We start from the raw sequence: 13,195 nt of genomic DNA, 5'->3' as shown, positions 1-13,195 counted from the left end.
TCAAAACTGCTCTTCCAAAAGGAAGGTTCAAGTCTGTGAGTTGAATGCACTCATCAAAAAGAAGTTTCTGAGAATGCTTCTCTCTAGTTTTTATGAGAAGATATTTCCTTTTCCAGCATAGGCCTCAAATCGCTCCAAACATCCACTAGCAAATTCTACAAAAGGAGTGTTTCAAAACTGTGCTATCAAAAGGAAGATTCCACTATTTGAGTTGAAGGCATAAAGCACACGGAAGTTTCTGACAGTGCTTCCGTCTAGTTCTCATGTGAAGTTATTTCCTTTTCCAGTGTTGGCCTCTTAGCACTCCAAATAACCACTTGCAGATCCTAGAAAGAGTGTTTCAAAACTGCTCTACCAAAAGGAAGGTTCAACTCGGTGAGTTGAATGCGCACCTCGCAAAAAGTTTCTGAGAGTGCTTCGGTTTAGTTTTTATGTGAAGATATTTCGTTTTCCAGCACAGTACTCAAAGCGCTCTAAATAGCCACTTGCAGAGTCTATAAAAAGAGTGTTTCAAAACTGTTCTATCGAAAGGAACGTTCAACTCTGTGAGTAGAATGCACTCATCACAAGGAAGTTTCTGAGAATGCTTCTGTCTAGTTTTTATGTGAAGAAATTTCCTTTTCCAACATAGGCCTCAAAGCGCTCCAAATAAACACCTGCAGATTCTACAAAAGGGGTCTTTCCAAAATGTTCTATCAAAACCAACGTTCAAGCCTGTGAGCTGAATGCACTCACCACACAGAAGTTTCTTAGACGTCTTCTGTCTAGTGTTTATGTGGAAATATTCTCTTTTACAGCATAGGCCTCAAATAGCTCCAAATATCAACTTGCAGATTTTACAAAAAGGGTGTTTCCAAACTCCTCCATCAAAAGGCAGGTTCAACTCTGTGTGTTTAATGCACACATCAGAAAGAAGTTTCTGAGAATGCTTCTGTCTAGCCTTTATGTGAAAATATTTCCTTTTCAAGCATACGCCTCAAAGCGCTCCAAATATGCCGTTGTAGACTCTACAAAAAGTGTGTTTCAAAACTGCTCTACGAAAAGAAAGGTTCAAAGCTGTGAGTTGAATACACAGATCGTGAAGAAGTTCCTGAGAATGCTTCAATCTAGTGTTTAGGTGAAGATATTTCACTTCCCAGCATAGGCCTCAAAGCGCTCCAAATATCCACTTCCAGATTCTACAGAAAAGTGTTTCAAAACTGCTCTTTGGAAAGGAAGCTTCAACTCTGTGAGTTTAAAGCACTCATTGCGAAGAGGTTTCTGGGAGTTCTTCCGTCTAGTTTTCATGTAAAGATGTTTCCATTTCAAGCATAGGTCTCTAATCGCTCCAAATATTCACCTGCAAATTCTACAAAAAGGGTGTTTCAAAACTTCTCTATCAATAGGAAGGTTCAACTCTGTGAGTTGAATGCACTCCTTACAGAGAAGTTTCTGAGAATGTTTCTATCTATGTTTTACGCGAAGATATTTCCTTTTCCAACACAGGCCTCAGTGCGCTCCGAATCAACACTTCCAGATACTACAAAAACAGTGTTTCAAAACTGTTCTATCAAAAGGAACGTTCAACTCTGTGAGTTGAAGGCACTCATCACAAAGAAGTTTCTGAGAATGCTTCTGTCAATCTTGTATGCAATGAGATTTCCTTTTGCAGCATAGGACTTAAAGCTCTCCAAATATCCACTTGCAGATTCCACAAAAAGAGTGTTGCAAAACTTCTCTATCAAAAGGCAGGTTGAACTCTGTGTGTTGAATGCCCAAAACACAGGGAACTTTCTGAGAATGCTTTTGTCTAGTTTCCACGTGAAGATAGTTCCTTTTCCAACATAGGCCTCAAAGCGCTCTGAATATCCACTTGCCGATTGTACAAAAAGAGTGTTGCAAAACTTCTCTATCAAAAGGCAGGTTGAACTCTGTGTGTCGAATGCCCAAAACACAGGGAACTTGCTGAGAATGCTTTTGTCTAATTTCTACGTGAAGATATTTCCTTTTCCATCATAGGCCTCAAAGTGCTCCGAATAAACACTTGTAGATCCCACCAAAAGAGTGTTTCAAAGCTCTTCCATCTACAGGAACTTTCACGTCTGTGAGTTGAATGCACTCATCACAAAGAGGTTTCTGAGAATTCTTCTGTTTAGTTTTTATGTGATGATATTTCATTTTCCAGCATTGGCCTAAAGGTGCTCCAAATATCCACCTTCAGATGGGACTGAAAGAGTGTTTCAAAACTGAACTATCAAAAGGAAGGTTCAAGTCTGTGAGTTGAATGCACTCATCCACAGAAGCTTCTGAGAATGCTTCTGTCTCGTTTTTAGGCGAAGATATTTCCTTTTCCTTGCATAGGCCTCAAATCGCTCCAAATATCCCCTTGCAGATATTACAAAGAGAGTGTTTCCAAACTGCCCTATCGAAAGGCAGTTTCAACTCTGTGAGTTGAAGGCACGTATGGTGAAACAGTTTCTGAGAATGCTTGTGTGTACTTTTTAGGTGAAGGTATTTCCTTTTCCAGCACAGGCCTCAAATCGCTCCAAACATCCAGTAGCAAATTCTACAAAAGGAGTGTTTCAAACCTGTGCTATCCAAAGGAAGATTCCACTATATGAGTTGAACGCATAAAGCACACGGAAGTTTCTGAGAATCCTTCCGTCTAGTTCTCAGGTGAAGATATTTACTTTTCCAGTGTTGGCCCTTTAGCACTCCAAATATCCACTTTCAGATTCTACAAAAAGAGTGTTTCAAAACTGCTCTATCAAAACGCAGGTTCCACTCGGTGAGTTGAATGCACGCATCGGAAAAGATTTCTGAGAATTCTTCTGTCTAGTTTTTATGGGAAGATATTTTCTTTTCCAGCATAGGCCTCAAATCGCTCCAAACATCCACGAGCAAATTCTACGAAAGGAGTGTGTCAAAACTGTGCTATCAAAAGGAAGATTCCACTATGTGAGTTGAATGCATGAAGCACACGGAAGTTTCTGACAATGCTTCCGTCTAGTTCTCATGTGAAGATATTTCCTTTTCCAGCGTTGACCTCTTAGCACTCCAAATATCCACTTGCAGATCCTAGAAAAAGAGTGTTTCAAAACTGCTCTACCAAAAGCCAGGTTTCACTCGGTGAGTTGAATGCGCACATCGCAAAATGTTTCTGAGAACGCTACTGTCTAGTTCTTATGTGAAGATATTTCGTTTTCCCGCCTGGGCTTCAAAGCGCTCCAAATAGCCACTTGTAGAGTCTATAAAAGCAGTGTTTCAAAACTCTTCTATCAAAAGGAACTTTCAACTCTGTGAGTACAATGCACTCATCACAAGGAAGTTTCCGAGAATGCTTCTGTCTACTGTTTATGTGAAGATATTTCCTTTTCCAACCTAGGCCTCAATGCGCTCCAAATAAACACCTGCAGATCCTACAAGAGGGGTGTTTCCAAACTGTTCTATCAAAACCAGCGTTCAAGTCTGTGAGCTGAATGCACTCATCACACAGAAGTTTCTTAGAAGGCTTGTGTCTAGTGTTTATGTGAAAATATTTTCTTTTACAGCACAGGCCTCAAATAGCTCCAAATATCAACTTGCAGATTTTACAAAAAGGGAGTTTCCAAACTCCTCTATCAAAAGACAGGTTCAACTCTGTGAGTCGAATGCACACATCAGAAAGAAGTTTCTGAGAATGCTTCTGTCTAGCTTTTATGTGAAAATATTTCCTTTTCAAGCACACGCCTCAAAGCGCTCCAAATATGCCGTTGCAGATTCTACAAAAAGTGGGTTTCAAAACTGCTCTACGAAAAGAAAGGTTCAAAGCTGTGAGTTGAATACACAGATCGTGAAGAAGTTTCTGAGAATGCTTCAGTCTAGTGTTTAGGTGAAGATATTTCACTTCCCAGCATAGGCCTCAAAGCGCTCCAAATATCCACTTCCAGATTCTACAGAAAAGTGTTTCAAAACTGCTCTTTGGAAAGGAAGCTTCAACTCTGTGAGTTGAAAGCACTCATTACGAAGAGGTTTCTGAGAATTCTTCTGTCCAGTTTTCATGTGAAGATGTTTCCATTTCAAGCATAGGTCTCCAATCGCTCCAAATATTCACCTGCAAATTCTACAAAAAGGGTGTTTCAAAACTTCTCTATCAATAGGAAGGTTCAACTCTGTGAGTTGAATGCCCTCCTCACAAAGAAGTTTCTGAGAATGCTTCTGTCTACTTTTTACGTGAAGATATTTCCTTTTCCTACACAGGCCTCAAAGCGCTCCGAATCAACACTTCCAGATACTACCAAAACAGTGTTTCAAAACTGTTCTATCAAAAGGAACGTTCAACTCTGTGAGTGGAAGGCACTCATCGCAAAGAGGTTTCTGAGAATGCTTCTGTCTAGTTTTTATGTGATGATATTTCGTATTGCAGCATTGGCCAAAAAGCGCTCCAAACATCCATCTTCAGATGGCAATGAAAGTGGGTCTCAAAAGTGCTCTATCAGAAGGAAGGTTCAAGTCTGTGAGTTGAATGCTCTCATCACACAGAAGGTTCTGAGAATGATTCAGTCTAGTTTTTATCAGAAGATATTTCCTTTTCCTTGCATAGGCCTCAAATAGCTCCAAATATCGAATTGCAGTTTACACCAATAGAGTCTTTCCAAACTGCTCTGTGAAACGGCAGGTTCAACTCTGTGAGTTGAATGCGCACATGAGGAAGAAGTCTCTGAGAATGCTTCTGTCTAGTTTTTAGGTGAAGATATTTCATTTCCCAGCCTCGCCTCAAAGCGCTCCAAATATCCACTTTCAGATTCTACAAAAACTGTGTTTCTAAACTGCTCTTTGTAAAGGAAGGTTCAAGTCTGTGAGTTGAATGCACTCATCACCAAGAAGTTTCTGAGAATGCTTCTGTCTAGTTTTCATGTGAAGATATTTCCTTTTCCAACATTGACCCGAAGCCCTCGTAATATCCACTTGCAGATTTTACAAAAAGAGTGTTTCCAAACTGCTCTATCAAAATGAGATTCAACTCTGTGAGTTGAATGCACGCATCGTGAAGAAGCTTCAGAGAATGCTACGGTCTACGTTTTAGGTGAAGATATTTCATTTCCCAGCATAGGCTTCAAAGCGCTCTAAATATCCACTTGCAGATTCTACAAAAAGAGTGTTTCAAAACTGCTCTTCCAAAAGGAAGGTTCAAGGCTGTGAGTTCAATGCACTCATCATAAAGAAGTTTCTGAGAACGCTTCTCTCTAGTTTTTATGTGAAGATATTTCCTTTTCCAGCATAGGCCTCAAATCGCTCCAAACATCCACTAGCAAATTCTACAAAAGGAGTGTTTCAAAACTGTGCTATCAAAAGGAAGATTCCACTATTTGAGTTGAAGGCATAAAGCACACGGAAGTTTCTGACAATGCTTCCGTCTAGTTCTCATGTGAAGTTATTTCCTTTTCCAGTGCTGGCCTCTTAGCACTCCAAATATCCACTTGCAGATCCTAGAAAAAGAGTTTTTCAAAACTGCTCTACCAAAAGGAAGCTTCAACTCGGTGAGTTGAATGCGCACCTCGCAAAATGTTTCTGAGAGTGCTTCGCTGTTGTTTTTATGTGAAGATATTTCGTTTTCCAGCATAGGACTCAAAGCGCTCCAAGTAGCCACTTACAGAGTCTCTAAAAAGAGTGTTTCAAAACTGTTCTATCAAAAGGAACGTTCAACTCTGTGAGTAGAATGCTCTCATCACAAGGAAGTTTCTGAGAATGCTTCTGTCTAGTTTTTATGTGAAGAAATTTCCTTTTCCAACATAGGCCTCAAAGCCCTCCAAATAAACATCTGCAGATTCTACAAAAGGGGTCTTTCCAAAATGTTCTATCAAAACCAACGTTCAAACCTATGAGCTGAATGCACTCACCACACAGAAGTTTCTTAGACGTCTTCTGTCTAGTGTTTATGTGAAAATATTTTCTTTTACAGCATAGGCCTCAAATAGCTCCAAATATCAACTTGCAGATTTTACAAAAAGGGTGTTTCCAAACTCCTCTATCAAAAGGCAGGTTCAACTCTGTGTGTTGAATGCACACATCAGAAAGAAGTTTCTGAGAATGCTTCTGTCTAGCGTTTATGTGAAAATATTTCCTTTTCAAGCATACGCCTCAAAGCGCTCCAAATATGCCGTTGCAGATTCTACAAAAAGTGTGTTTCAAAACTGCTCTATGAAAAGAAAGGTTCAAAGCTGTGAGGTGAATACACATATCGTGAAGAAGTTTCTGAGAAAGCTTCAGTCTGGTGTTTAGGTGAAGATATTTCACTTCCCAGAATAGGCCTCAAAGCGCTCCAAATATCCACTTCCAGATTCTAAAGAAAAGTGTTTCAAAACTGCTTTTTGGAAAAGAAGCTTCAACTCTGTGAGTTGAAAGCACTCATTACGAAGAGGTTTCTGAGAGTTCTTCCGTCTAGTTTTCATGTGAAGATGTTTCCATTTCAAGCATATTTCTCAAATCGCTCCAAATATTCACCTGCAAATTCTACAAAAAGGGTGTTTCCAAACTTCTCTATCAATAGGAAGGTTCGACTCTGTGAGTTGAATGCACTCCTCACAAAGAAGTTTCTGAGAATGCTTCTGTCCAGTTTTTAGGTGAAGATATATCATTTCCCAGCATAGGCCTCAAAGCGCTCCAAATATCCACTTGCAGATTCTACAAAAAGAGTGTTTCAAAACTCCTCTTTCAAAAGGAAGTTTCAAGTCTGTGAGTTGAATGAAGTCGTGACAAAGAAGTTTCTGAGAATGCTTCTGTCTACTTTTTATGTGAAGATATTTCCTTTTGCAGCACACGCCTCAAATAGCCCCAAACATCCACTAGCAAATTCTACAAAAAGAGTGTTTCAAAAAAGCGCTATCTAAAGGAAGATTGCACTATGTGAGTTAAACGCATAAAGCACACGGAAGTTTCTGAGAATGCTTCCGTCTAGTTCTCATGGGAAGATATTTCCTTTCCCATTGTTGGCCTCTTAGCACTCCAATATACACTTGCAGATTCTAGAAAAAGAGTGTTTCAAAACTGCTCTATCAAAAGGCAGGTTCAACACGGTGAGTTGAATATGCACATGAGAAAAAGTTTCTGAGAATGCTTCTGTCTGGTTTTTATGTGAAGATATTTCGTTTTCCAGCACAGGCCTCAAAGCGCTCCAATTATCCACTTGCAGACTATACAAAAACAGTGTTTCAAAACTGTTCTATCCAAAGGAATGTTCAGCTCTGTGAGTAGAATTCACTCATCACGAGGAAGTTTCTGAGAATGCTGCTGTCTAGTTTCTATAAGAAGACATTTCCTTTTCTAACATAGGTCTCAAAGCGCTCACAATAAGCCCTGGCACACTCCACAAAAGGAGTGTTTCCAAAATGTTCTATCAAAATGAACGTTGAAGACTGTGAGTTAAATGCACACGTCAAACTGAAGTTTCTGAGAATGGTTCTGTCTAGGGTTTATGTGAAGATATTTTCTTTTCCAGCATAGGCCTCCAAAAGCTCGAAATATCCACTTGCAGATTTTCTAAAAAGGGTGTTTCCAAACTGTTCTATCAAAAGGAAGGTTCAACTCTGTGAGTTGAATGCTCACATCACAAAGAAGTTTCTGAGAATGCTTCTGTCTAGTGTTCATGTGAAGATATTTCCTTTTCAAGCATAGGCCTCAAAGCGCTCCAGATATGCAGTTGCAGACTCTACAAAAAGTGTGTTTCAAAAGTGTTCTATGAAAAGAAAGTTTCAACTCTGTGAGTTGAATGCACATATCGTGAAGAAGTTTCTGAGAATGCTTCTGTCTAGTTTTTAGGTGAAGATATTTCATTTCCCAGCATAGGCCTCAAAGCGCTCCAAATATGCACTTGCAGATTCTACAAAAAGAGTGTTTCAAAACTGCTCTTTCAAAAGGAAGGTTCAAGTCTGTGAGTTGAATGCACTCATCAGAAAGAAGTTTCTGATAATGGTTCTGTCTAGTTTTCATCTGCAAGTATTTCCTTTTCCACTAGATGCCGCAATCGCACCAAATTTCCACCTGCAGTTTCCACAAAAAGAGTGTTGCAGGACTGCTCCAGGAAAAGGAATCTTCAACTCTCTCAGTTCAATCCCCTCAAGACATAGAAGTTTCTGATAATGTTTCTGTCTAGCTTCTATATGAAGATATTTCCTTTTCCAGCATAAGCCTCAAAGAGCTCCAAATATCCACTTGCGAATTCTACAAAAACAGTGTTGCAATACTTTTCTACCAAAAGGAAGGTACAACTCTGTGAGTTCAATGCACTCATCACACAGAAGGTTCACAGAATGCTTCCATCTAGCTTTTACGCAATGATATTTCCTTTTGCAGCAAAGGCTTCAAAGCGCTCTTAATGTCCACTGGCAGATTCTACGAAGAGTGTCTCAAAACTGCTCTATCAAAAGGTAGGTTGAACTCTGTGAGTTCAATGCCCAAAGCACAGGGAACCTTCTGAGAATGCTTTTATGTAGTTTCTACGTGAACATATTTTCTTTTCCAGCATTGGCCTCCAAGCACTCCATCCATCCACTTGAAAATTCTACTAAAAGAGTGTTTCAAAACTTCTCTACCAAAAGAAAGGTTGAACTTTGTGAGTTCAAGGCACACATCACAAAGAAGTTTCTGAGAATGCTTCTTTCCAGCTTTTACGTGAAGAGATATCCTTTTCCAGCATAGGCCTCAAAGCGCTCCATATATCCACTTGCACATTCTAGCAAAGCGTGTATCAACACTGCTCTTTCAAAAGGAAGCTTCAAGTCTGTGAGTTGAATGCACTCATCACAAAGACGTTTCTGAGAATTCTCCTGTCTAGTTTTCATGTGAAGATGCTTCCATTTAAAATCTAGGCCTCAAATACCTCCAAATATTCACTTGCACATTCTACAAAAAGGCTGTTTCAAATCTTCTCTATCAATTGGAAGGTTCAACTCTGTAAATTGAATGCACTCACCACAAAGAAGATTCCGAGATTGCTTCTGTCTACTTTGTATGTGAAGACATTTCCTTTTCCAACATAGGCCTCAAAGCGCTCCAAAAAACACTTGCAGATTCTAAAAAAACAGTTTTTCAAAACTGTTCTATCAAAAGGAACGTTCAACTCTGTGAGTTGAAGGCACTCATCACAAAGAGGTTTCTGAGAATGCTTCTGTCTAGTTTTTATGGGATGATATTTCTTATTCCAACATTGGCCAAAAAGCGCTCCAAATATCCGCCTTCAGATGGCACTGAAAGAGGGTCTCAAAAATGCTCTATCAGAAGGAAGGTTCAAGTCTGTGAGTTGAATGCTCTCATCACACAGAAGGTTCTGAGAATACTTCAGTCTAGTTTTTATCAGAAGATATTTCCATTTCCTTGCATAGGCCTGAAATCGCTCCAAATATCGACTTGCAGATTATACGAATAGAGTATTTCCAAACTGCTCTGTCAAACGGCAGGATCAACTCTGTGAGTTGAATGAACACATCATGAAGAAGTCTCTGAGAATGCTTCTGTCTAGTTTTTAGTTGAAGATATTTCATTTCCCAGCATCGTCTCAAAGCGCTCCAAATATCCACTTGCAGATTCTACAAAAACTTTGTTTCTAAACTGCTCTTTGAAAAGGAAGGTCCAAGTCTGTGAGTTGAATGCACTCATCGCAAAGAATTTTCTGAGAATGCTTCTGCCTAGTTTTCACGTGAAGATATTTCCTTTTCCAACATTGGCCCCGAAGCCCTCCTAACATCCACTTGCAGATTTTACAAAAAGAGTGTTTCCAAACTGCTCTATCAAAAGGCAGGTTCAACTCTGTGAGTCAAATGCACGCATCGTGAAGAAGCTTCTGAGAATGCTACTGTCTAAGTTTTAGGTGAAGATATTTCATTTCCCAGCAAAGGCTTCAAAGCGCTCTAAATATCCACTTGCAGATTCTACAAGAAGAGTGTTTCAAAACTGCTCTTCCAAAAGGAAGGTTCAAGTCTGTGAGTTGAATGCACTCATCAAAAAGAAGTTTCTGAGAATGCTTCTCTCTAGTTTTTATGAGAAGATATTTCCTTTTCCAGCATAGGCCTCAAATCGCTCCAAACATCCACTAGCAAATTCTACAAAAGGAGTGTTTCAAAACTGTGCTATCAAAAGGAAGATTCCACTATTTGAGTTGAAGGCATAAAGCACACGGAAGTTTCTGACAGTGCTTCCGTCTAGTTCTCATGTGAAGTTATTTCCTTTTCCAGTGTTGGCCTCTTAGCACTCCAAATAACCACTTGCAGATCCTAGAAAGAGTGTTTCAAAACTGCTCTACCAAAAGGAAGGTTCAACTCGGTGAGTTGAATGCGCACCTCGCAAAAAGTTTCTGAGAGTGCTTCGGTTTAGTTTTTATGTGAAGATATTTCCTTTTCCAGCACAGTACTCAAAGCGCTCTAAATAGCCACTTGCAGAGTCTATAAAAAGAGTGTTTCAAAACTGTTCTATCGAAAGGAACGTTCAACTCTGTGAGTAGAATGCACTCATCACAAGGAAGTTTCTGAGAATGCTTCTGTCTAGTTTTTATGTGAAGAAATTTCCTTTTCCAACATAGGCCTCAAAGCGCTCCAAATAAACACCTGCAGATTCTACAAAAGGGGTCTTTCCAAAATGTTCTATCAAAACCAACGTTCAAGCCTGTGAGCTGAATGCACTCACCACACAGAAGTTTCTTAGACGTCTTCTGTCTAGTGTTTATGTGGAAATATTCTCTTTTACAGCATAGGCCTCAAATAGCTCCAAATATCAACTTGCAGATTTTACAAAAAGGGTGTTTCCAAACTCCTCCATCAAAAGGCAGGTTCAACTCTGTGTGTTTAATGCACACATCAGAAAGAAGTTTCTGAGAATGCTTCTGTCTAGCCTTTATGTGAAAATATTTCCTTTTCAAGCATACGCCTCAAAGCGCTCCAAATATGCCGTTGTAGACTCTACAAAAAGTGTGTTTCAAAACTGCTCTACGAAAAGAAAGGTTCAAAGCTGTGAGTTGAATACACAGATCGTGAAGAAGTTCCTGAGAATGCTTCAATCTAGTGTTTAGGTGAAGATATTTCACTTCCCAGCATAGGCCTCAAAGCGCTCCAAATATCCACTTCCAGATTCTACAGAAAAGTGTTTCAAAACTGCTCTTTGGAAAGGAAGCTTCAACTCTGTGAGTTTAAAGCACTCATTGCGAAGAGGTTTCTGGGAGTTCTTCCGTCTAGTTTTCATGTAAAGATGTTTCCATTTCAAGCATAGGTCTCTAATCGCTCCAAATATTCACCTGCAAATTCTACAAAAAGGGTGTTTCAAAACTTCTCTATCAATAGGAAGGTTCAACTCTGTGAGTTGAATGCACTCCTTACAGAGAAGTTTCTGAGAATGTTTCTATCTATGTTTTACGCGAAGATATTTCCTTTTCCAACACAGGCCTCAGTGCGCTCCGAATCAACACTTCCAGATACTACAAAAACAGTGTTTCAAAACTGTTCTATCAAAAGGAACGTTCAACTCTGTGAGTTGAAGGCACTCATCACAAAGAAGTTTCTGAGAATGCTTCTGTCAATCTTGTATGCAATGAGATTTCCTTTTGCAGCATAGGACTTAAAGCTCTCCAAATATCCACTTGCAGATTCCACAAAAAGAGTGTTGCAAAACTTCTCTATCAAAAGGCAGGTTGAACTCTGTGTGTTGAATGCCCAAAACACAGGGAACTTTCTGAGAATGCTTTTGTCTAGTTTCCACGTGAAGATAGTTCCTTTTCCAACATAGGCCTCAAAGCGCTCTGAATATCCACTTGCCGATTGTACAAAAAGAGTGTTGCAAAACTTCTCTATCAAAAGGCAGGTTGAACTCTGTGTGTCGAATGCCCAAAACACAGGGAACTTGCTGAGAATGCTTTTGTCTAATTTCTACGTGAAGATATTTCCTTTTCCATCATAGGCCTCAAAGTGCTCCGAATAAACACTTGTAGATCCCACCAAAAGAGTGTTTCAAAGCTCTTCCATCTACAGGAACTTTCACGTCTGTGAGTTGAATGCACTCATCACAAAGAGGTTTCTGAGAATTCTTCTGTTTAGTTTTTATGTGATGATATTTCATTTTCCAGCATTGGCCTAAAGGTGCTCCAAATATCCACCTTCAGATGGGACTGAAAGAGTGTTTCAAAACTGAACTATCAAAAGGAAGGTTCAAGTCTGTGAGTTGAATGCACTCATCCACAGAAGCTTCTGAGAATGCTTCTGTCTCGTTTTTAGGCGAAGATATTTCCTTTTCCTTGCATAGGCCTCAAATCGCTCCAAATATCCCCTTGCAGATATTACAAAGAGAGTGTTTCCAAACTGCCCTATCGAAAGGCAGTTTCAACTCTGTGAGTTGAAGGCACGTATGGTGAAACAGTTTCTGAGAATGCTTGTGTGTACTTTTTAGGTGAAGGTATTTCCTTTTCCAGCACAGGCCTCAAATCGCTCCAAACATCCAGTAGCAAATTCTACAAAAGGAGTGTTTCAAACCTGTGCTATCCAAAGGAAGATTCCACTATATGAGTTGAACGCATAAAGCACACGGAAGTTTCTGAGAATCCTTCCGTCTAGTTCTCAGGTGAAGATATTTACTTTTCCAGTGTTGGCCCTTTAGCACTCCAAATATCCACTTTCAGATTCTACAAAAAGAGTGTTTCAAAACTGCTCTATCAAAACGCAGGTTCCACTCGGTGAGTTGAATGCACGCATCGGAAAAGATTTCTGAGAATTCTTCTGTCTAGTTTTTATGGGAAGATATTTTCTTTTCCAGCATAGGCCTCAAATCGCTCCAAACATCCACGAGCAAATTCTACGAAAGGAGTGTGTCAAAACTGTGCTATCAAAAGGAAGATTCCACTATGTGAGTTGAATGCATGAAGCACACGGAAGTTTCTGACAATGCTTCCGTCTAGTTCTCATGTGAAGATATTTCCTTTTCCAGCGTTGACCTCTTAGCACTCCAAATATCCACTTGCAGATCCTAGAAAAAGAGTGTTTCAAAACTGCTCTACCAAAAGCCAGGTTTCACTCGGTGAGTTGAATGCGCACATCGCAAAATGTTTCTGAGAACGCTACTGTCTAGTTCTTATGTGAAGATATTTCGTTTTCCCGCCTGGGCTTCAAAGCGCTCCAAATAGCCACTTGTAGAGTCTATAAAAGCAGTGTTTCAAAACTCTTCTATCAAAAGGAACTTTCAACTCTGTGAGTACAATGCACTC

Source organism: Pongo abelii, chromosome Y (assembly GCF_028885655.2).
Source record: "Pongo abelii isolate AG06213 chromosome Y, NHGRI_mPonAbe1-v2.0_pri, whole genome shotgun sequence".
Taxonomy (NCBI): domain Eukaryota; kingdom Metazoa; phylum Chordata; class Mammalia; order Primates; family Hominidae; genus Pongo; species Pongo abelii.
Note: the sequence above shows the minus strand (reverse complement) of the source record.